This window comes from Lonchura striata, chromosome 1 (assembly GCF_050655825.1).
Source record: "Lonchura striata isolate lonStrDom1 chromosome 1, ASM5065582v1, whole genome shotgun sequence".
NCBI classification, from domain to species: Eukaryota; Metazoa; Chordata; class Aves; order Passeriformes; family Estrildidae; genus Lonchura; species Lonchura striata.
The window spans coordinates 109,031,325-109,056,947 of record NC_140703.1 but is presented as its reverse complement, the minus strand read 5'-3'; the positions used below and the strand labels follow the sequence as shown (position 1 = coordinate 109,056,947).

The following is a 25,623-nucleotide window of genomic DNA, read 5'->3' as shown; positions in this document are numbered from 1 at the left end:
TGACTCCACTTTGCTGCTTTTTGCAGAAGCAACTGCAGCCCTGATGCAAGAGAAGATAGGTGGACCGCATGATGGGTTTTCACCCACCCTGGTCCTCAGTTTTCACCCACTCTGGTAGAGAAGGGAAAAGCTCCTGTTTCCCAGCTGCTGCACCTTGGCACAGCTTCTCCTCCTTTGTTTTGTTCTCATGAGACCCCACCTGAAGTACTGTGTCCAGTTCTGGGGGCCCCAACATAGGAAGGATGGGGACCTGTTGTAAGAGGGTTGGGGTTGTTCAGCCTGGAGAAGGAAAGGCTCTGAGGAGGCTTAGAGCACCTTCAGGTGCCTAAAGGGATTTACAAGAGACATGAAGAGGGACTATTTACAAGAGTATGTAGTCACAGGACAAGAGGCACTGGCTTTAAACGAAAAGAAGGTAGATTTAGATTAGATACGAAAAAGACATCCTTTACTAAGTGTGGTGAGGCACTGAGCAGGTTGCCCAGAGGAGCTGTGGATGACCCATGCCTGGAAGTGGCTGGATGGGTCCCTGAGCATTTGCTCTAGTGAGCAGCATTCCTGCCCATGGCAAGGGGGTTGGAAGCAGATGATCTTTTAGGTCCCTTCTAGTGCAACCCATTCTGTGATTTGTGCTCCCCCTGGGGTCCCTCCTCGAGCACTGAGGGCTGGAGCAGGGGCACTGCCTGCCCTAAGAGAAAATGAGAAGCCAGGTCTCAAGGGGGACAGACTTGTCACCCTGTAACAAATTGACAGGGCTGCACCTGCTTATTAATGCGTGTCACAGTGGAACAGTTTGTTCCCTGTGTCTCTTAAGAGGATTTTCCTGTGTTACAGTGTCAAAATCCTGCATAATTTCTGCCTGATTTTCATTTTCATAATCAGACCTTTTACTTGACTCCATCCCTGAAGACAGTTCTTTGCTGCTGTTCTCTTAAAATAAACCAGTTCTTTAATGAAATCTCCTGTAATGAACTGCACTGTCACTGTAATTTTGTTTATGAAAAAATATGAAAGACATCAAGGGAACTACAGTATACATATAATGTTATTATAAGAGTGCCTCCTGCCAATAGTGGAAACCACAGTTCAGCTCTTTGAGAAGATGGAATATGTTTGTGTGCAATGGAATTACGGTTCAGTTTATGTTTCTTGGAAACTTAGTACTTACTTTTATTTTATGATGTCTCAGATCTCCTCAAATGTTAATTGAAATAGATCTGCAAGGCTGAGATATTGAAAGATGATTTCTCCAGAACATGATATTGAATTAGGTTTCTTTATTGTCTTTTGGCTATTAGAATTGTATTAACCATCAGTACTGGTATTATTTTACTGACTGAGCATTAACCTGGTTCTAAATAAGGAAAATATTTAGATTAGCAGAATTGTATTGTGACCTTACAGATTCATAAGAGCATTCTAGTGTATATCAGTGATAATAAAGCTTACACTGAGCAACTGTGGAACTAAGAATAAGGCAAAATGAAAACAAGGGATAAAAATTAGGAGTGGCTTGACTGAGGAAAAGACATATATAATTTGTAGCCTCATTCTTCTGCCTTCTCTGGGGTAAAACTTGCATTTGATTTGACTTCTTCCTGAGTAATGATTAAGGGATTTGGTTCCTATTTTAGTGGTTTCTCAAAAGTTTTGATGTGTCATAGGTGAAAAAATGTCTTTCCATTATTTTAACCAAATGACTGGGATTACATCTATGTAAATAATTTACTCAAAATTATATGCTGCCTGCATCATGCAATAAAAAAAGAAACATTAAAAAAGGTAACTTTTTCTCTTCCTGCAAAAAATCAAGAATTGGCATCCTTTGAAAAGCTCCTTATGGAAAAGCTTTCTAGTGATATAATTCATTTAGCTTTGAAGTGTCATGTGAAAATTAAACATGAAGATGCTTTATTTAGGAAACATCAAAATAATCTCTTTCAGGGAAAAAAAAAACCACCGTTCTGTGTTTGGAGGCATGAATCACAAAATTCAATGAAGTCCATGCATATTGACAAGCTAGATTAGTAAGTGAGCCTTTTTACTTTGTTTTCTGTTATGCCTTTGAAGTTGCCAGTGTGTCCTGGGGTCCCTGGGACTGAGCAATTCTGATTTAGCTGACACCAGCCCTACCTGAGTGGGAAGCAGGCTGCACGTCTGCATGTCTTTTTTCTCCAGGATGATGTGCTGGAGACAGCTCATGTCTGCTGAGAACTGTGATCTGAGTCTGTTCAAACCACTGGAAGATTTCCCATTGATTTCAGTGGGTTTCAGTCAGCACTTTAAGGAAGGATTAACAGCACTGCCTCTGCTCCTTCTCTCCTAGCCTTTGAGAATGGGGAGAAAAAGGCTTTGAGGAAGGGTGAGTCACAAAGGACTCTGTATTTTTTTCAGTGATTGGGAGGTTGTAGGCATAAGGCAGAAAGAAAAAAATCAGTGAATTCTGCTATTTTCTTCCATTGTTTCAGGGCTGTACATCCCTGGAGCCAGCTGATAACCTTCACTCCCCCAGCCACTATCGGGGAGTTGTGTGTAACCTGCCCCTAACCCAGAGCACGCTGCTCTTCCAGCATCAGGGTGCACCAGCCCTGAGAGCAAGGCAATAACACTGCAAGATGAAGGTCAAAAGGATGTACACAGAGTTGTCAGAACTACTTGCCAGAAGCAGCACAGCCCATGAGCAGCTGAAAGGAGGTTAGACAACAGAGCAGAGTTCCTCCAGAAATGTCTGGAGAGAGGACAGCTGGGGCTGCTCTTGGGAAAATGCTGTAGAGGGGTCAAGACCCTAATTTTACACATGGCCAGAGATGGTGTAACTTCAGCATAAAACTTGTGCTGGACCCTGTAAGTCTTGGCAGTCACCCCAGTCAGTAGGACAAAACCCTTCCACTGTGCATCTGTGCACAAGCAGTGGCTGAGGCGTCAGTGAAACCACTCACTGGAGTACTGATTACTCACATGAATAGAAGGTTACTGATTCAAGGCCATAATTGTCATGCAAATGGCTTACAATATGGACAATGTTTTCCTCCTGGTTTTGGACACAGAATTTTGTGTAGTTTTTGGCTGATGCTTCAGTTCAGGAGCCAACACTGGGGCTCTCTGAAGAGTAGGATAAGCATTGCCTGTTTATCTTTGGAGGCACCTCTGCTCATTTCCTCCACATGAAATAATGCTTTGTGGTTTCCATATTCATCTAGTATTTGCATCAGTGGGTTTCTTTGCCAATTATTAGCAGTTTTTGTGGAGGAAAACAAAGAGAAATTTTTAAAGACCCATTAAATGTGCCAAGTAGAGAAGAGAGCAGAAGATTGGATGTGTTGCTTTGTTCTGGCTGATTAGAATTTAACAAGAAATGAATTTGTACAGTTAAATGAGATTCAGATAATTTTTTATTGTGCACATAATCTTATGTCAGAGGAAATTTGTAAAATTTTCCACTGTTAAAGCCCTTAAAATATAAGGAACTGCTAATGTTTTAGCATAGAGTGTAATAGAGGAGGACAAATGAAATTACATTTTGAAATGTAGTGCCAGAAATATATTTCTGTCTGTGTGCTTACCTGGTATGAAGCTAAAACAAATAATTCAAGATGTGAGCTGATATTAAGCTGATATTCAAAGCTTATATTAAGGCTAAAAATCACTAAATATGTCTTTTCAGTAATGAAAACACCATGAAAAAAATTAAAATTAAAAGCAAGCACAATAAACTGGCACATTGTAGTGTTAGTTTATTAATTTTGGGCTCTGTAACATATGGTAGTTTCATGCAGCTAGGGGCTATGGCCACCTGTTAATACTCCAGGGTACCAAAGAAAAAGCATTTGCTTGTTCAGTGATGAAAAATGCAGTGACTTCCATCTTCTGATTAAAAGAGGAGGTTGTTGGTTTTTTGGGGTTTTAGTTTGGTTTGGATTGTTTTAATACCTAGTGTGTATTTTTTTCTGTATATGTAACTTTCTGAAAGGAAAACAATGACTCAGATTTCATGGATACTTATTAAGATGAAATACAAGGTGTTTTTCCCAAAAGCTCAATCAAGGCTTTTGAGAATTTACATTGGAAAACTAGCTGGCAGCTATTGGAAGAATTTATACCTCGCTGCATTTTAAAAACCAGTAATTTAATACCAAAAGTATTGTTTGCAGTAGAGCCATTATAAAATGCCAAGGCAGTGACACGTGTCACTGTGCTACTACTTTATGAGCAGTGTTTGGGAGGTTCCAGGAGCAGGGCTGAGGCTGTCCAGGGAGAGGGCTGAGCATCTCTCCCAGCTGGCCCAGGGAAGCTGGCACGGGGGCAGCGCCTGGCCCGCAGCAGCCGGGGTGCTGCCAGGGGCATGGGCTGCTGGCACTGCTCTCACTGGCACTGAGGGGCTCTTCTGCTGTCACTGGGACCAAGGTGCCTCCTTGCAGCAGCAGCTGCACTCCCCCATGTGCCCCCCGTGGCTTCCCAAAAGAGACAGACCCGGTTTTACATCAGGTTGAGTACATAAGGTGTGGTGGCATAGTAAAGGTACGGCTGTCACACAGCAGGAAGGAATATTCTGCTGGCTGAGTTTTCTCTCTCATTGCATCTTGGTGAAAATTTGAAAGACATATGGACCCACTGGAACCATTTGGTGCTTAGCTGCTGGTCTGTCTCCACTTGGAAAAGAAGCATTTTCTGGAGGATCAGTTCATTTGGAGCCAGTTGTAGTCTCTGATGGTGTGTTGTTGAAATTCAGACACAGAAAGTCAAGGACACTTGGAAGGGTTGCTTTTTAGATTGGCACCCCAAACTCAGGTGCAGGGGAAGGTTTGCCAGGGCTCTAGGATGAGGTGTAGCAAGGGTGTGTGAGAACAGGGTTTTTCTCACAGCAGCCAGAGAATTAATTGCAGTGGCCATTTTTGGGCATCTCACTTGGTGGATGGAGGTATCCCAAGGGTTCAGGTCTTGGCAGACCAGTCAGCACCACTGGGCTTTACTGGTAACAGGTGGCGCTTTAAAACTTTGCTGTTTCCAGTCAATTAAAACTTCGCAGCTGGAGCTCTTTCAGCCCAGAGCTTTGAGATGTTCTTTTGTGGGGACCACAAGGTTGGCACACAAACTAGACCTGAATGTGAATCAGAAGCGTTCCCTTGTAATCATTATATTTTTAAAACAGACTTGATAGCTTTATCTTTTATGGTGGCAGATGTAAAACATGCTTTAATTTTGTGTGCTGAATTATTCAGATCACCATGGACATGTCTGTGTATTATTCACCTATCGTTGACACCCTCCTCTCTCTTTCCCTTTTTGATTTTTTTTTAATGTAGGTTTTCTCATGTGCTATTTCCTGAACCTACACTTTTCCTGCCCTACACTTCCTATAGAAGTGTAGGGCAGTTTACTTTTCATTGCTTTTCAGCTTCCACCAATTAAAAAAAAAAAAAAAAAAAAAAAAACAGAAACTCCTTACAGTTCTGCCTCTTGTCCACTGTAAATTAAATCACAACCATCAGCTCATTTTGCACAGGTAACTGTATTGTTGTATTAGCAGCAACAGCATTTGCATGATACATTTGGCCATAGTTATATATTGCTCAATATGTGCAGTTGGTTGATTGGAAGAGTTCAACTTGAGCATACAGAAATCTGGTCTTTGACAAGTCCTAAATGTACTAACTGAAATTTTACTCAAATTATGGGGAATTTTCATAGGGTGCTGCTGTAAAGAAAGTTTCAGCTAGATGTTGAATTTTGGGCTGCATTGATCATAATAGATTAATAAGGTAATGGTAACATACTGGTGTAAAGAGTTGCAAAGGTTTTAGAGGCAGACACTCTCAGGACCACAGTAGCAGAGTAAGGATGGGCTGTGTGCCTGTCCCTTCAAACAAAAGGGCCTGTCCTCTGGAATGAGTCCATCTTAACAGAAGCACCTTTTCTTTCCTCTGACCTGTTTTTATACTTGCAGGGGGCAGAGGGATGGCAGGGGGAAGGTATGGTTTGCACTGATAAACAAGAGGGCATTTATGCATCGCATTTCTCATTACATAATCTCATGCTAGCTCTGCCTACAGTCTGGATTTTTAAGAGATAATATGCCCAAGTGTGTTCATGCTTTTGTGAAAAAATGTTTCTGTTTCAAGCTAGGGGAAATCTCTTTTAAGACATCTTATGGGGTTTCCATTAGTTAGTTCCAAGCTATAAAACTACTGCAAAATGGTATCTATAACACATACATATATAGCATAAAATTGTTAAGAATTACCAAAGACTACAGACACTGCTTGCTGAGTCAGACCAGAAGCTTTTTGTTATACTGTGCTTCTGTTTAACAATTATCTGTGGAAAATCTTTCATTTGAAACCAATCTCAGTGGGCAGAGACATGATGACATGAGGAGATCCCCAATGGATGCCCTACCTGTGCTCACAGAGGGGTGTCCTGGAGTGGGTTGGGCTGGAAGCTGCACTGGGGCTGGGCTGGAACACTCTTCAGGTTCCTGGTTATTATCAAGGACTAACCCAGGTGTGCTCTTTTGTGCCTTAAAGGACATCTCTTCTTTGCTTTCTCAGGTAAAAAGATCACGAAGAAAACAAGTCCCAAATTCCTCTCCTTATAGATCTGCTGGTCAATATTTCTCCATTTCCAGTGTTTCAGCTGATAAGCCCTGTTCACTACTCTGTGTTCTTCATTGATTTTTATCAACATCCGTGGCTGAGCTTGAAGCACTCTTGCTCTGTAGTGGGTTTTTGCCAGGTGCCAAGTGCAGGCTGTGTGAGCACCCCATGTGTGGAGGATTTTCTGAGGATGACTGGTACAGAAGAGTGGTGCAGGCCACTGGATTTCCCAGGGGTTTGAGGGCCAGGGCTTAGGTGTGGTGGGCAGGACATGTCTCCATTCTCACTGACACGAGAGTCCTGCTTACCTGCTTGCAAAACACATTTTTTTTTTTTTCCTTCAGCATAAAGTCTCAGAATCAATTTTATTATCTTTAGTGTGCAAATTGTTTCATAGCTCTACTCATCCTTCCCTTTCATCTCTTTTTCACAGAATGGTTTTGGTTGGAAAAGGCCTTTAAAAATCATCTGGTCCATGGGCAGGGACAGTTTTTACTAGATAAAATCTCCACCCAACCTGACCTTGAACACTTCCATGGATGGAGCATCCATAACTTTTCCACTGCTCCAGTGTCTCACCACTCTCATTATGATTTTTTTTTCTCTTGTCCAATCTAATCTTAGCTATTGTCTTTACATTTAAATGCACTGCACCTTGTCACTATAGACTGTAATAAAAAGTCTCTCTGTCTTTGAAGGAAGGATTTATTCCATAATCCAAATTGTCCTTAGTACTCAGATTTCTGTCCTCACCCACCACAGCAGGCACAGGGGGGAGACCATAACTGCAGTTGATCTTCTGAAATAAATCCTTTGGAGAAAAGAAGAAAAAAAATTAAGACCAGAGGTCTTGGAAGGAGTTCAGGGCAGCACAAAAAACAAGGCAGCAAACTCTTGTTTTGGGTGCTTTAGGTATTAAGAATTTACCTGTCCTGGAGTTGCCCTGGGTTATTAAACGTTGACTTAGATTTATCAGCATTCTTACAAGTACAGTTTTGAGTGAAGCATCCTCTCATGAGTTCTCTTCCTATCGACAGGAATGCTATTAACTGGGAGCTTGCTAACAGCTTCAGACACAGAGCTGTGGTGTTTGAACTTGTGAAAAACCCTACTCAAGTGTTTTCCATCTGTAACTTTTCCCCTGTATCTCCCTTCCCCTTACAAACACTCGCATGTATTACTTTTGCCTCAGTTATGTTCCTCTTCCAGAAGTGCTTAGCAAATAAGTGGACCAATGACAATTTATCCAACATTTATTCAGAGTTCAAAGAAGGGAAGTGAATGTAAAGCTCAGTGCTGTAGGCAATTGCCCGGACACTCTGACTCAGCTTTACACCTTGAACCATGTGATCAGATATTCAGAATTAATAATCTCACTTATAACGTTCATGCTCCTGGTGAATGAGCTGTAGACTAAATATTATTTTAATAATATGGTGAATTAAATTTGAATAATTATAAGAATAATTAGTGCTAATCATAGAATGTTCATGAATAGAAAGAAGCAAAGTTGACAATTTATTCACTGCAAGTTAGTTGCCTCGCTCTACTGCTAATTAAGTTCAAGGCTTTGAATAAGTTGTTCTAAGTTGCTTCATTACATGGCAAAGTGCAGCTCTGATCTGGCAGGGATGCCTGAGCCACAGCACGTGAGAGGGGTTCATCATCTGACAGTGCAAGCTCCAGTGTGCTTCCTCCTCTCGGAATACACCTCTGCCTGAGGACTGCAAGGCACAGCATGTATTTTATAAAAAATGCAAAAAACCTTTCAATTATGTGATTGGAAGAAGAGGGAGGAGATTTACAATACATGGCTCTTGGCGTTTGGGGGAAAAAAAAATCTTATTTTTATTTCCTAGTCTGCATTTGGTTAGATAATGGCAATTAGTCCTGTCTTATTTTTGCATAATTAAGAGGAATCAGGGTAATGTATTCTTTTCTGAGGGTCCTATTTCTTGTTTCTTTTACTGTTGCTTTGGTTTACTTTTCTTTTAAGGATGACCTTGCATATCAACTAGCATTTACTGGTCTAAGTTTTGGGGTGTCTCTGAAAGGCCTCTCCCATTCACTGGCAGGGAGCCCAGTAATTATTAATACCATGTCATCTTTCCCTCCAGTTAAATCCCTATTCCCTGCAGCTTGCCCTTATAGTCTTCTGGAGGTGACTTATTTTACCCATCTAGCATTTTTTCAGAATACCAAAAAAATCACTAAGGCTTTTTGAGACACATTTTCTGTGGCTCTGGTCCTGTCAACATTCTTACTGATAATGTAGATTTCTTTTCATGTCATAAGAATCCCATTTTAACAAGAAACCAATTCAATCTTTGTGACAAAATACTGCCTCAAATCAGGCTGATTTTTGAGCCAAGATTTTTTTTTCCTTTTTTTTGATGCATTATTCTTTAATTATCTTGTTTCTAGATTACCTGTGGAACTTCTGGCTATTTTGGTCTGTCAGAAGTCCATTAGAGCTTTGTTCCACCTAAGCTGCAGATTGGATTCTCACCAGTCTGATACACTCAAAGTGTTTCTGTGGGTGGAAGGAGCGAAACCTTCCAGCAGGTTTTCTTAATCTAATTAAATATTTTTCAGTCCAATAAAAGAATCCTAGGCTGTGAATACTTTATGGTCGTATATGCAGTAGCTAAGTACTCTCCTACTCCCCTTTTTTTCTGATGTTATCTCACTTCTTTGTTACCCTCTGCATTTCAAAGGGGGAGGTTCCATCCTGGAGAAGGTGAATTCAGGGCATCATTGCACCCTCCCCTCTCCCTCCCGAAATCCTTTGCTGCAAGGGGAGTGATATTGGTTTTAATGGTTTCTTCCTCCTTGCTCCAGGATGGAGCCCTTGGGGTTACTTTGGCCTGGGTGCTGCCACGCTCTGCATCTTATTCTCTAATCCTGTGTCACACAGGAATTTGCTCCAAGTGGTGTGGGTTTATAAATGTGCTGGCTGATGGCCCATCATTACCCTTTAAACTGCTTTTGCCCAAGCTGCACGAGTCTGATGAGAGGAGGGCTACTGCTCCTGAGGGGTTTATAGCCCAGGGACTATGGGGATCACCCTGCACCCAGGCTCTTGTGCCAGAAATGTTCATTTTACAGACAGTGACACCTCGGTTTTACAGGAGGGGATACAAGAGGCTTGGGCCACAGAGGAATGTTCCTCCCAAGAGCCAGCCCCCACCACGCAGCATTTATTCCCCATTCTGCCTTCACAAAGCCTCTGAAGGTCTTCCAGGAGTCAATTACAAAGGGACCAGTGGCAGGAGGGTGAGCCAGGGTGTGGAATGAAGCTGGGCATGCACGCCTCTGCTGTGGGCAGTCCCTGCATCATTAAACTGCCCTATCCCAGGAGAGTGTTTCTGACAGCATAGATGAGTGTGGAACCTCTTATCCTGATTCTCTCAACCCCTGGACATGGATTTTAATATTTGTGGTTTTTTCTGTTGTCTTTTTACATGCTTCCTAAAGTTCACTAATGTTGACTCTGCAGGGTCTCTCTTTTTTGTATCTTTTCAAACTGGTATTCTAGTGCATGTGTCTGTGTACAAGCATGCATGTATGCAGCAGGGTGGGGAGGGGAGTCTCCCTGTTTTCAGTACCTCCACATCTTACCAAAGAGACATATGTAATAAAACACTTTTTTGTTTGTGGGGCTTTCTTTCATTCTTTCTTTTTGTTTGTGCTTTCCTTGCTTTCCTTGCTTTCCTTGCCTTTCTTGCTTTCCTTCCTTCCTTCCTTCCTTCCTTCCTTCCTTCCTTCCTTCCTTCCTTCCTTCCTTCCTTCCTTCCTTCCTTCCTTTCCTTCCCTCTCTCCCTCCCCAGGAAGAATTGTAAAACTGTCAATTAATAAAAGAAAATCTGGTCAAATGGAGGCAGATTTGTTAAAAATTACCCCAAAAATAACTTTTTTTTCAGTTCTGGAATCTCATGTCATATTTGTCTCAAGGATGCATCTCTTTCATGGAAGTTCTTAAGCCACATTTGAATGAACTGACTGCTATTTGTACATAAGAGGATGTATGTTTGGCAGTACTTTACTTTTTGAGGGAAATATTTTTAATAGATGCCTTTAAGACACTGAAGGCTTACAGCTGTTTTCTAAGAATTTTGCTATGAAAAGAAATTGCTAGGATAGGCTTTTTGCAGAATGGATCAGGCAAACTAAACCAAGCTTTATGTACCAAAACCTCGGCCTCTCTTGAACTTGAAACTTAGGATATTTTTGATGGAGTCAATAAATCTTTACCTTACAATGGCAGGATTTTGTTTTTAAATAGTGGAGGTGAGGCTGAAGGAAAACACAGTTTAAGGACATGGAAAGATAATCTATAAGGGCATATCTATAGGGGAAGAAAAGCACACGAAAAACATCAGCATGATTTCTACTGTGAGAAAATAGCTTAACCCTCATCTGACATTTTTATTTGAGCCTCAAAAGCAACCCTGTGCAACACCATTTCTGAGTTGAGGCAGAAGAGCTTCCTCACATGAGGTGGTGCACATGAGCAGTTGTCTGCAGTAACTGCTGAGCAGTAAATTCAAATGCCTTACCTTGCACAAATTCTCCCATGTAGACAACTGGAAGGGACCACGGGATTCACTTGAAAGCTGAGCACACCACTGTTGGTACAGACTGCCATGAGAATATTCTGAAGATATCCGTGCATATGAAAACAGCATTGAAGGGATTTAATTTTGAGATTGCTGCCGGCAAGAGCTTTGCAGAAGAGCGTACATTGCAATTAATATCTTTCATGCAACTGTGTATGTTTATAACATAGCCTGTCATCAGATAATGGGAGTAATCTGGTAATAATGCCCCAGAGGAGACCATCAGTGAAATTTCAGAACAATATTGAGCTCTGAGGCTGTTAAGTCTAGAAATGATACAGGAGACAGGTGAAGTATTCTCAGAGTAATGCCATCACGCCTTCTGTAGCAAGAGATTAGCTACTGTGCAATAATTGATAAAGTTGATTATGTCAAGGCATATTTCCTGAATAAGGATTAGGCACAGACAATTCAAAGACTGATCGATGAGGAGTTTCCCCAGAAATGAAATGAGGAACTGTCACCACAAGGAGCTCGTGCAGTGGCTCGTGACTCGCATTCCCCATCACCAAATTGTGTCTGGGCTGGCGCTGTGCATTAGGGAGCTCTGCACTGCTTTGTGCAGTCTGTCAGCCAGGAAGGAAATGTGCTCCCTCAGTGGAATAAGGCCAGGACTACTCTTGTGTATTGTGGCTCCATGGAAGACTTCAGTGGTCTTAAGCTTTCCCTAATTCTAGAAAAATTAAAACCAAGCTGCCTAGAAGCCCATTCTAGAGCTAGGCATAGCAATTATCCGATTTCTGTCAAACTCCCTGTTGCAATGAATGCTGGACCTTACCTTTTCCTTACATTTTCCATGTCCATATATCTCCTCTAAAATAATACTAAAGCTGTGTGGTTTGCTTATATGTATATGTTTGTCTTTGTGTATATGTACATAGATACCCAAATGTATTTATCAATTTTTTTCTGTTCAATGTGAATTTTTTTAATCTGTAGGGATGGTTATTTCCAATATGTGGTAATTTCCTTCTGCTTTCTCACATTCTAATGAAGCTCTTGAGAGAAGGGAATGGCACACAAGCTTAAGTGAAGTAAAATATTTTATTATTTCAATACCTCTGGTGGTGGATATTGAAAATGAATTAACTTCTTATTCACCCATGCCAGGAATTGAATTCCACAGAGATGTATATGTGTGTGATGCGTGTTTTGGGACTGCAGAAAACTCCAGTTCTTTGTATATCTGCAGATGGGAAGAAAGGCAAAGAAATTAAAATGTTATGTTAATAAACAAGATGTTTTGATATAATGAATACATAATTAGTAAATATTTCTGAAGTCATATCAGTGAAAACAACCAACAAAACTTGAAAACTGGAAAGGCTGTTATCCTCTTTTAAGCCATGACTTCTCTAAAGTAAAGAACAGATTTTTGATTCCTTTCAAGATTTTGGAAATGATAAATTAAGAATTCCTCTGTCTTACACATCCCTACTGTTAGTATCTGTCTTTTCTCCTGAATGTAAAAGTATGAATCCAATGTTTAAAACCTTTTACAGTTTTGTCAGCACTGCATGGGAGTGATGACTCTGTAGTTATGCTTTACAGAACTGGATCTTTGTGTTTCATGTAAAGCTGTGGAAAATGTACACTGATTTTGTACCATTTTTTTTAAAGACAGTTATCTTTTCTTATCCATGCTGTGATCAATGATTGTCACTTATTAATACATCCAGTTGCTTAACTTGAAAGAGGAAGATGTCTTAGAACAGGCAAAAAAATCCAGAAAGCAAAAACCCCACAGAAGCCTTCTATTGATAGTTATAAAAATGACATACTGTTTTCCCTCTCACAACTGAAATGAAATGCTGCCTCCACACTGAGATTTTGAATGCTGATCTTCAGCTGTGAGCATTTTCTCAGCTAAATTATAAGCCCTTGAAAGCAGGATATATGTTAAAAAGGTGGAAAGCTCTTTAGTATTTTGTCATGCAAACACTGCTGCACTAAAACACGCAGCACTATTAAATTCAGAGGTGGTTGTAACTACAAAAGATAAGAATAATACCAGTGATTTAACCTGTGTTCCACTGTTCCCATCAAAGCTTACCAGCAGCATTTTACCTGAGAGGCTCTGGGGCAGAGGAAATAAAGAAATGACTGCATTGTGGGTGTGAGAACTGCTGTAATGCTGTCTGCAGAGTGTTGCTTGGTGCTTGAAGTAGGGCACAGCTAGGGGATGTGTCCAGCTCCTTTTTACTTTGAGAAATGACTGTGTGCCTGAGGGGACTAGTTTGAGGACACCTGACATCCACACCATATCTGCTGGTGCCAGGGAATCATTTGTGCTGGTACCTGGCTCCCAGGGTAGCCAAGTGCTATGAGCCCTTGGCATCCACACCATGCAGCAGCAGTCCTGTCCCTTAGCTACTCACAGTGTGAAGAGGTATTTCTTGTTGCTTGTTTTGAACCAGTCACTAGCTGATTTTCTTTCTTGTTTTTTCTCTCTTGTATCCAGCCCTTGTGCTAAAAGAGACAGTGAAAAATTGTTCTCTGTTAATCTTCTCTGAAGACCCATCAGCTTAGCACACCTCAGCTATGTTCAGCTGTAGTCTACTTTTCCCTGTAACTTAAGTTCATACAAAATGTCCTGCTGGGTCAGAACAATGGTGCATCATGCTAAGGATTATTTCTCCTGAAAATGGCAACAGGAGATGATAGGGAGAGCATGTAGGTCTGGACACTTTGAGATCCATTTTCTGTCTTACCACTACATCTGCAAACACTGTATTAAAAATGCTAGAGGTTACATTCTGGCCCCGTTCCTTTTTATCATCTGTTTACTTGCTTTCCATCAATTGTCTAACTCTGGTTTAAACTAGCTGATAAACATCTGCCTCCATAAACTCCTTGTGCAGCAAAATCCAGAAGTGGGTAGCCCACTGGCTGAATAAATACTTTCTTTTTGTCTTTTAAACCAATTGTGCATCATATATCAAGTCATTGTATTACAAGATGAGGTAAATAACTTCCTTATGCAGCTTATTCACTCCTTCAGGCTTTTCAAGACTCAGTCCTATCTCCCTTGAGCCTTTTCCTTTACAAAGTGAAGCATCCCAGCTCTCTGAGTGTGCTCCAGCCCCTTGATTATTTCCAGTTGTTCTTCTGTAAGTCCACAGCATCCTCCTGGAAATCAGCAGTGCACAGCCCTTCAGGCATGCACACCACAGGCTCCTGTAGCAGCAGAGCCAACCCCTCTGATTTGCTCCCAGCACACGTGGGGAAGAGCAGTATTGGGACAGCTCTTTTTGTCCACTGTACACTGAGAGGATAATTTGGAAAACTGTCAGGGGTGGTGCCAGCACCCTTTTCCTGGAGTTGTACCTGCCTGTTGGGCCTCAGCCCCTCTCTAGCATGGTTTAATGATGAGTCTGTCATGCTCCTTTGGTTGGTGTGCATCCCCTGGGCAGCCTCTTCCTCCTTCTCATGCTCAGAGGATTTGTCTGCTCATTCACCCTCCCTTCATCTTACCTTGAGGACTCTTCTGTAGTCATTCTCTACATGGCAGCCATTTCTCCTGAGCTTTCAATGATTTCTGTTGTCCTTACTATTCCTGCTATATCTTTTTAGTGATAGGGGAAGCAAAACAGCCCACAATATTCAAAGTGTGAACATCTGAAGACTTTAAATAATACCATCATGATATTTTGTATGTTGCTCTCTATTTTTGTCATAGTAATGGCCAGCATTTTATTTGCTTTTTGACAGCTTCTAAGATGGAGTTGGTATTTTCACAGGCCTTTTATAACTCCAGGATCTCTTTCCTGAGTGGTAATAACTAGTTTGGAGCTCATGCTGAGTACGTAAATTTGAGATTTCTTTTCCTCCACATATTCTCAATATTGAATTTCATCTGTCTTTTTTATTGCCCAGTTGACACTTTGAGCCTCTTCTGCATCTCTCTGCAGTCAACTTTCACTTTTATTTCCCTGAATACCTTAGCACTATTAGGAAATTTGAGAGTTGCCTTCTTTTTCTAGATCCATGTAATGATAATCAGTGTACTTTATATATATGTTGACCAGTCCTGACTTTCATCTGTGATACATCTGGTGACTTACACATTTGAGAAAGCTGAATGCTTTTGGCACTTCTGTGTTTCAATGATTTGTTTGTTTGTGAAAATGGATCTCTTATCATCTTTGTTTCCCTAAGTTCTTTAATGAGGCAGTATTGAGAATTCTTTCAATTGCATAAGCCAGGTTTCCCTGTGCTGTGTGTGCACTGGCTCATTCAAAGAGCCCTACCAGACAGAGGATGTGTGATTGCCCCTGTGAAACACATATCTCCATTAACTCATATCTGTGTCTGCTAATTATATGCTTATGCGATTTCTGAAAATTAGACTGGTACCACGATTAGACATACTAGGTTTTAGTTCCAGAAGAGGTTTTTAAATAATAGACATTACATTTGGTAGTTTTTACTCAGCTGATGTTGAAACAGCTTTACATAGTAGCTGAAGTTATTATTGCATTTTCTGATTAATTTTATACTTGAAACATGTATCACCACCATTAAATCATTTTAAGTCTATTTGTATATTTTGACTTAAAAATATTTATTTAAGTTGTAGTGACAGGCATTAGTACATCTGCATTCTGGTCAAGTATATCCTTTTGAGAAGTTTTATAGGGATATATTTATCAAACCAGGAAAAGAAGTAATTGGAGTGATTAAAGAGTGACAGAGTACTTTAATCTGAAATCATTTTTTTGTTTTTAAGAAGGAAATAAGAAATCATACTTGTGCTGCATTAGTAGGGGATAAGTCAAGTGTTTATGTACAGGCTATTTAAAATGTTTCAGTGACTGGAATGTCTGGCTGGGACTGATGATTCTAACCCAAGATTAATAGAAGACCTGTGCCTTTAAAAAGGAGTGAGTATAGGCCAGGCAAATTACCACTAAGCACCTAAAATAATAATGAATAAATTTAGTCATTGCAGCTGTCATAAAACCTGTAGAGGTTGTGACTAATACTTCATTCTCTGAAACCTTGTGCTGCTGTTCTCCTCCATATGGGATATGTTGCTCTGTCTTCCATGGACTGATGAATTTTAGAGAATTTTAAATTTATCCCACTTTGTCAAATGTTAATATATCATCTAGTTGTACTTATGTAACAAGCATAAGCCAAGACTTATTGAATAAAAATAGTTTGAGGTGCCTTTTACTCCTGTGAAAGTAGCTACTCAGGCTGTACGTTAGTGGGTCTGTAAAAGAGAAGGCTGCAAAACATTATGATTTTCATATTAATAACCAACCTGCTCCAGTTTTGATCTAAATTGCATTTTTAAATTTACATGAAGTGATTTTAAAGAAGCAGTTGTTTACCCACAACACACAATCCCTTTGGACTTTTGTCAACACACGGGTCTGATAAGCATTTGGAACATGCTGCATAAGCAACTAAGAGGCTAAAAAAGCCTATAAAACAACCAACTTGTAACTGGTGCATTGAGGAAATTAAATATTTTTAAGCAATTAAGATTTGAAATAATTCCTTAGAGAATAGACTTTTTAAGTTTCAAACTCCATAGCTGGACCTCTTCTATATCCTTATAATAAAGTGACTTTGATTGCTGTTCCTTATCCTTAATGATTAAAAAAAATTAGTAATTTTTCCCATCATCTGTTCTTTTCCTGTATTATAAAACATCACTGAATTCAGTAAATTTTAGAGATCTTATTGGCATCAGAATGCATATCTTCACTGGAATGAGTGTATTTAGTAAGATTAAAATCAGCAGGGAGGGAGGGAGCACTGTGTGGTTCATCTTTTGTTACTTCAGTCTGTGATTTCTTTCCAGGGCTCAGTTCAGACTCCCAGGTAACTTCAGCTGGCAGAGGTTCCACGCCAACAGACAGATTAGTGAGGAGCTGGATGTGGTGATTTCCCAGTCTTCTAAAAAGTCCATGCCTTCAGGTGGAATGTATGTGTGACTCTGGAAAACCCACATGAATTTTAATGTAATGTATGCAGTGGTAATGGCTTTTACAAATTCCAGTCTGTAATCAGAGTGACTTGGAGCCCTGAACCATCATTTTGATCTCCTTTTCTGTGCTCCAAGTACTACTTTATTAGCTATGGAACTATTTAGACAAATCTGAAAAAAAGCACAAGACACTGTACTTATCTCAGAAATAAATTACCTTATTAAGAGCTATTTATTTTTAGTGGGATTTTGCCATTTTATTATTTTGCTGAATAGTATGTGTAATTTGCCCAGTAAAAACTTATAAACTTTAAATAATATGGAATTTTTCATTTTTTTCTCTACTAGACAGGTTAAAATTATGCCTGCTTTCGACCTAAAGGTCAGGCGCTACCTAAACTACTTGACAAAGCCTATTATTTAAACAAAACACTTCAGTTCACCTGTGTATTCATCAGGAGCTGAGTATCACATCTTTTTTGTGATAATAAGATGGAAAACATTACAGATAGGGAGTCAGACAATAGATAGATACACTTGTCTTTCGAACAGACAGAATACCTGCTGTTGCCAAAATAGAAATGAAGTGTACCTTTTGTATTTACCAGTAGATAAAAATTTTATAGCAAGGAGGGTAGACTTCAAATGCTGAAAGTAAAGAGAAGGATTTTTTCAGATTTTGAACTCTTTTTTTCCTTGTATGTTAGAAGTAATAATCTAACATTGCTCTAAGGAAATATACTAGCAGATCTTTGGTGTTACTGATCTAATCACATTAAAATATTATGAGCACTGTGCATATTGAATATCTAATCTCCTTAATCTTATCCTGCTGTGGATCTTATGTATTTGAATTTACCTGAGAGTGAACAAGTTTCTTTTGGGCCTAATGATTAATCTGGTTCCAGAGATGCACTAGTAACCCTGCCAGAAAACAAGAAAGAAAAATATCAATATGATTACATTTATAAAGGAATTTCCTGATAAAACAAGATTCTTTCATAGGACAATAATCTTTAGCACTTTTTCAAAAATTATTTATGTTTCTACAGAGTGAATTACATCTTTTTAGTGGAAAAAAATGTCCTAGTGATACCATTACTCAGAATTTATTGGCAGTTACTTATAAGGCAGTCTCATCCTGGCTTTGTGCCCTCCTAATCAATGTTGGCCAGTTTGGCAGGGAATTGGTCTGCAGCACTAATTGTATCCAGTATGTCTTTTGCTTTAAGTAAAATGTCTTTGGTTTTATTTTCTGTAGGTTTATTTTTACATTCCCTTAGCACATTTTTGTGTTTAGAAACCTATTTTTTAATCACAGTTCACTTGCAGCAGCATTCATTTTGCAATCATCTTGCCATTCGTAATGTCATCTCTGCAGGCTTGCATTAACTTCAGTTTGCCATCATCTTGATCTACTAACCTGCACATAGACCTGCACAGAAATAATTTAACATTCATCCCAGTGTGTGCAGTGATGTTTCATTAGACTTGAACTAACAGAATTTTGTCATCATAATTTGCTGTCATAATAGCCCGGTCTTCACAGATTTAATGTGACAGTCTTTTGCCACTGTAACTAAGGCTTTGAGCAATTGTCATCCAGGGACACTTAGGATGAAATCAGTGTAATTAAAACACAGATCCTTAGTAGTCCTGTACTTTAAACAGTTTGTCACCTCTCAAAAAATAATTAAGCAGGCTAACAGCACTTGTTTAGCTTGTAAGTGTTGTTTTCTATGTGGGAAAGGGAAAAAAAAGGGAAATTGGACAATGAGTGACTGGCAGAACTATTAATAGAATTTAGGTTTCCAGATTGTCACTGTGTATTCCTGTATCCATTGGACTGCTCTCCTTTCAAACACAATTATTTTGTATATGAGATGCATGCAAACTTGAACTCTGTATGACTGGTCTTATTATCTAGTCTCTAAATCTTATGTGAAAGAGTTACAGAAATACAGAGATGAAAGGCATTTCGATTTCTTCTGCTGCAAGGGTTGAGATAGATCAAACACACTTTGTTATCCTTGAAAAATTTGCTAAAGTTTTCCTTCCAAGCTTCAGCTTAAAAGGGTTTGATGACCTCTGTGTGTATATGTTTTCATATGTGTAAGTAACTTGCTACTCCCACAGTTTTCTCCTTATATCAAATCTCAGTTGATTTCACCATAATTATGTCCCTTTCCTTGGCATACATGAAAAATAATGGGGTGTTGTGATGTCTAGATGCTGAAGGGCAGCAGCTATGTACTTCTTCGCCTTTTCCTTCTAGACTAAATATGTAAAGTTTCCTCAGTCTTTCTCTGCAAAGAAAACTGCCTATTTGGATATTTGTGATTATAAGTACTCTCCAATTTATATGTGGCTCTCATAAAGTGTTGTGTCAAAACTGGACAGAGCTGAGAGTTGGCTGGAGCAGAGTAAAGCCAGGGGAGTATGTGATGGGGTGCCTGGGATAGTGCAGGCAGCTGGCACTCAAGTTGTGTTTCCCTAAAGAAAACTGTGTTTATGTGAGCAGCCAGCACATTTGCTCTGCAAAGTGACCTTGAGTTGTCTTTGGCAGAGCTGATGCAGCTTCCCTGCAGACCTAGGTGAATTCTCTGTCTTGTACGTATGGATTGTTGACTCTGATTCATAATTACCTCCTATTGATATTCTTTGCAATCAGCTTGGCATTTTTTCCACTGCTCCTTACATATTGTGTTTGCTTTTGTTTTTTAAATACCTGCTTCCCTTCTAGACTAAATTTGTTTTTGTTTGCAGTTGTTTGTTTTCAACCAGAGAAACTTTTCTTAGTAATGACATGTAGGCCTAAACATTGTTTTCAAACGTCTTCCAATTATCATTCACATTTCTCTGTTTAACTTCTTTCTTCTCACTGATGAGGTTTTATAATTGTCTTGAACTTTGTGAAATTGGGTTCTCTCAAAAGGCATACATTACTATGCCACTACTTGTCTGTGAGTGCACTTGCTCTCCCTGTGATACACATGTATGCAAATGTGTGTGTGTATAAAAATTGGTCAATATTTCACCATTTAGATGTGATGTAAGTAATCAAGTTTTTATCAGTTGCATTTAAGCATTGTAGAGTCTGGGATGACTTAGTGGCTTGGAATGCAGGTTTCACCTTGGATGAGTTGCAATGGCAATAACAATTGGGTGAATTTCACATGTTTTGGACCCACCCTGGGAGAGTAACTATGCCAAAGAGTTTTCTGCCCAACTGGAGGACCTCCTGTGGTGTGTCTCACTACTGGTCTGTGGGGTCAGATTTTCTTCTTGTGGATACTGAGAAGACAGGGACAAGAGGGACAACATGACCTTGGCCTTTCATGGTCTGGACACACAACCAAGGGTGAAACAACAAAACAAATCCAGAGAAAGAAACCCCCCTGCCCCACCAAGGGCAGTTTGGGGCAGGAGCCTGTTTCAGATACTTAGACACTTTCCAGATCACTTTCAGGATCCTTTTTGTAGGTTATATGGGATGCTTGTGGTGATTGGAGTGAGTTACATGCCTAAATCTAAAGAAAGAAATACTAGTTAATTAGATGGTCTCCCTTCTGGTCATATCAGCCTCTCTGGAGTGATTAAGACCAACATTTAACAGACATAAATGAGTAATTCTAATTCCTCTTTATTACTTTGATTCCTACTTTATATATATCAGTAATTAATATCTTCTTTCTCTTCTATTCTTTGTACTCTTAATATTAGTTTTTATATAATTTGCTATCCTTTTTTGCAGTTTCCTTTGGATGGCTCAGTATATCTTATGAGTAGTCTGGTCCAACTGACTCCACTAAAGACTGATTTCTTTTCTGTTGGGGTGAAAGTTTCTGAAAGTTGGAGAATTGACAGGGCTTGAGAATAAAGATATACAAAGCATGGACATGCTTTCTTCCTAAATCTGCTTGGGACCTCACACCAGAGATAGATCCACTGTGTGAAAAGGATTTCTTGTTCTTTACCTGAAGCTTTCCAGAATGGATAGTGATTTTTTTCTGAGAGTTACTTTTTATGTTGAACTATCAAGAAGGAAGCCCACTCTTCTTTTTCTTAGATGCTCTGCAAAAAATATTAACCCCTATTTCCCAGTAGCCATGACACGAAGGAGAGAGCTTTCCTGGGGAGAGCACAAACAGCAGTGAACCAATATGTTGGTTCCTATGTTAGAGCCTGTTTTCAAGCAGAAGTGTTTCATGACAGAAATATTTTTTTTTTTCACACCTTGCATATGAGAGGGTTTTGTCTTTATCATTGTATTGACTACTAATTTTCTGACTATAAACTTATATTAATATATTTTACTTACAAAGCCAAAAGCTACTACTTCCTTCAGAGATAAGAGCAAGACTTTTTTGTCTTGGTTTGAAGATTTTTTTGTCTTTTCTTTTCTGCAGATCAAATAAACAAGAAAAAGATCCCTTTTGCAACCTGTACTAAAATTCTCTATGATATATTCCTTTTTGAAGTAAAAATAGGCTAAGAAACAAAAGAGGGTTCTTCAATGGCTAACATTGGAAAGACTTTTTTCTTTTTTTTTCCTTGTCGATTTCACAGGGAAATCAGAAGCTGCCTGTTTACTTCTGTTGTGATAAAGCTGTTGAAAATGAGCTTTATTTTCCTCTGATGCTGACATGCAAATGGTTTGTGTTTGTTTTTTTTTTTTTTTTTTCATGACAGGAAGTGAATAATAAAAAGAACCAGAGCCAATATACCACCAGGGCAAAAACCCACGCTGCACATTAGTGCTTGAAAGAATCCCATCCCAGTTCTCCCTGCACATCAGTCCCATAGTCCCTGGAGCTCAGCGCTTCTTCCCACACAGACAGATGTGATAGATTTGCGAATACTGGCAAGAGCACAGAGACATCTTGTTATGAGCTTAATGGCTGAACCGAGCAACAGGCTTGGACTGCCTTTATTTTATTTTTTTATTTTTTTAGGTCAGCATTGGCAGTGATTTAAAAACAGGGTGGAATAAAGGTTGAAATACTTTCTGAAATTATAATCAAAATATCGTCTGTCTCTTAGGTTTATGCTGTAAGCACTCTCTCTGCCTGATGTTGAGTTGTATTGGCAAACAACATGTGCCACTGGGATGTTTAAAAAGTCATAAGAGGTTTGTAAATCAGTTCTGTGCAGCATGCTACCGATTTGTTATTTTCTTGTTTTATCTGTTAACAGGAAAGGAGATAGATGATACAAATGGAAATATGGTGTGCTTTGCTTTGTTGGGGGTTTGTTAGGTGCTTGTGTCCTAGTAAATTACAGCGAGATGGTAGATTTGTTACTCTGTGGAGGTTGTTAACATGAAGTTATTTGATTTATTTATGTTGAATTGGGGACCTCTCCTCCCATATCAATTATGTCAAAACCATCATTTTCCAGTTGTGTTCTTTTTTTCCCTGACAGAGAAATCCTGAATTTTAATGTAGCCCTTTATTATGGAACAGAAGAGTTAGAGAACTGAGAACTTGGTTCCCATGTCCAGTCCACAGTTTGACCATTATCCTCAAGTCCTAATCTTCCTCCAGTTTAGCTTACTGAGACAATAAACGTGGCTGCCAAGTTTGGATGTTAAAATCCATTTATTTTCAATAGTCACACTGACATAGGCTGAACTCAATCCCCTAAATGGTTTCTGAACAGGCATTTTATTGTTGTCCTTGTTTCCAGAAAGCTGCTGGCCTCCTCGGCATTTGCTCCAGCTCTGCATTGCTGTCACGCTCATGCCATTGGAAAAGGGATATTTTCAAGTTTATCAATACTTGGGCTTTGAAAGGACTTCTCAAGCAGGCAAATAAACAGCTCTGTGTAAAACCTTTGTTAATGGGTGGCTGAAAGTCACCCCAACCATTTCTGTGACGATGACAATTTTCTTTCATTTAAGCCATTACTGGTTGTGGAAGAGTAAGGCAACATTAAACTGAAGCTGACAGCAATCACTGAAAAGAAATACCCATTTTTATCATTCCAGTTTTTCTACATTTTCCAAATTCTCTGTGACTTTGAAGCTTGTTCTTTTCCTTTGCAGCACAGGCACTGTAGTCTCTGAACACCGAGGTCAGAGCCTGCTACCTGCAGCATGTAGAGTGGAGAATGAAGCAGGTGGTCTCTGACCACCAGCATTTATTGAGTGTACAGTGATTATCTGACATAAAGCTACAGAGAAGCTTTGACTTGCTCTCTGTTGTTGAAGATAGAGCAAAAAGATCTTACAAAAACCAAAACCTTGTGTGTCACAATGCTCCAGGCTGTCTGTGCAATCTAAGTGCTGGCTAATAGGCACTAAAAGATACCTTTTAAACACCTTCAGTAGCCTGGATGTTTCTCAGTGTTAGGCTATCACAGTATTTGTAGCTGCTGAAAATAGTATTAAGTTTTTAAGAGCATCCCAGTTTCTTTGCAGTCCCTCAAAACCACCACCACCACCAAACCTAGAAATCCAAACCCAACAAAATACCCAGCATATTTGAACACTCACTTTTGTTATTTCTCTTTGTGGCCCAACATATTTTTATTCTTTTCCAATTGACTGGAGGAGCATCAATAGGAGGAAGGGAAATTGTTTGTGGGCTGAAGGTTTCTGCCCTCCTATGAATAAAGCAGATGTTCTCTTGAGGCCATCAGAGTTTTGAACTCCCCCAGTGTAAAAAGAAGAAGCAAATAAGAATTTCCTGCATGAGGAGGATTGTTAAATATGTAAGTTATTGCAAATATTGCCACTAGACACTTCTTTGGCCTATTTTTTAGAAGAAAATGCTGAGTAGCACTGCATTTTTTCCAAAGCCTGATCCAAATATGCTCTCATGGTCTCAAAGCCATTGTCAAAGAGGATGAATAATCCACGTGAATTTTTGTGGGTTGTGACTAGAGCTGCGTGTAAAACAGCCCACAGGTCTCTGTCAAGATTAAGGTCTTGTGATCAACTTTAGAAGCAGAGATTTATGCACCTGAAATTTTTGGAGTAAAGGTTTGTCACCGTGAAATGAAGATAAGCCAGGAGGATCACAGTTCTATCCTTTTCCTTCAAAGTAACTTTCACTTGTAGCCTTTAAATATGTTACTGGGCCTCAGTTACTGACAGCATGTGCTATTAAGGGTGACTTTAGGTATTTTAAAACAAAAAAATTGCACAATAAGCGGCTCCTTTCCTGGTTTTTTTCAGTCTCCTTCTCCCTCAAATAATCAGAATGCTGCTGCTGCTCCAGTGTGCTCTGCTCTGCTTCAGATTATTTTCTACATCAGTTCATGACTTGCAGTTCCTGTGGGCTGCAAATTAATCCTTAGGAGTCTCTTGGAGTGTACTGTACATCCAGGTTCTTCAGTGTATTAATTTGACTATCAGCGTAGAAAGTGCCAGTGGCTGTAAGGCTATATTACACTCTTCATTTTTGTGTTTATTTTTCTGTATAATCCAGGAAATTACTTATAAATTTATAATCAGCATGACTAGACACATTAAGCTTTAAAACTGAAAAATACCACTTTTCAGGTTTTTAAGGATAGATTAAAAATAATGGACAGTATAAGAGTGTTTCTTCAAATGACTTTTCAAATGAAACCATTTACATGATTTAATGCAGCCTATCTCTAAAGGCCGTATGTACTGTACAAAGTACATATTGTAAAAAGCAGCCTTATAAAAATCTGGGTTTGGGTGAAGGATGCTGCAGTCCTTTTCCCAAGTATTGTGTGGATACCTGTTTTTCCTTCCTGTGTAAGCTAAAGAGGCCTGGCGCGGAGTGCAGGGGGAGAGCTTCAGCCCAGGTCCCACCTGTTTGGGATGTGGGAGAGAAGGGATGTTCCCACTTTTAGGAAGAGGAATAGACAGGCAGCTGAGTGCACTCCTTCCTCTGCTTCCTCTGCAGCTCCTGGGCTGTGCACAGCATTAGTACTGCGTGGTTTTGGTGGGAGTGGAAAAGGTCAGCTGTAAGTCAATAGTCCTGAAGTTGGTTTTTTTTTTTCTTTTTTTTTTTTTAACTCCCTGTTCAAGCAGCTACTGACTTACCACAACTTCTGTTAATATTTACACATTTAGTTTGGTGACAACACTATTTTAGGGTTTGTTTATTTTTTCCCTGCTTGGGAGAGAGGTTGAAATCCCAAAAGACAGGGAGGGTTGCTAGTCCTCTCCCAAAAAAGGAGGAACCTGTCTGGGGATGGGCTGGGGGTCATTTGCTGGGAAAGAATCAAATTTGTTTCATAGGGCTCTCAGGGGAACTGTGCAAAGGGAGCATAAATATCTTCACCCTGCTTTGCAGCCTGAATGTTCCTTGGGAAGCTGCAAGCCATAATTTCAATCCATTGCACATGCCACCCTGGAAGCAGAGCCTTATACGTCGGGTGCATGGGCTGTCCTATTATGGGAAATCAACTTTGTTTTGAAGGGGAAGCACAGAGAGCATTGCTTCTGCGCAGGTCCTGGAATTTGAAACATTTCGGGGCCTCCAAAGAG

General features: G+C 39.7%; 1 protein-coding gene and 1 long non-coding RNA gene across 15 annotated transcripts in view; one reads left to right on the top strand and one right to left on the bottom strand.

The window, feature by feature from the left end:
* DMD (dystrophin) overlaps positions 1–25,623 on the top strand; it is a 1,148,985-nt gene that overhangs the window by 146,991 nt on the left and 976,371 nt on the right. The gene's annotated exons all lie outside the window — the stretch shown is intronic.
* On the bottom strand, positions 12,318–17,023 carry LOC146768812 (uncharacterized). The gene is made up of 3 exons (XR_014949982.1): positions 17,005–17,023; positions 13,591–13,681; positions 12,318–12,398 (listed from the first exon to the last, which is right to left on the bottom strand). It is a non-coding gene; the product is annotated as an uncharacterized LOC146768812 (long non-coding RNA).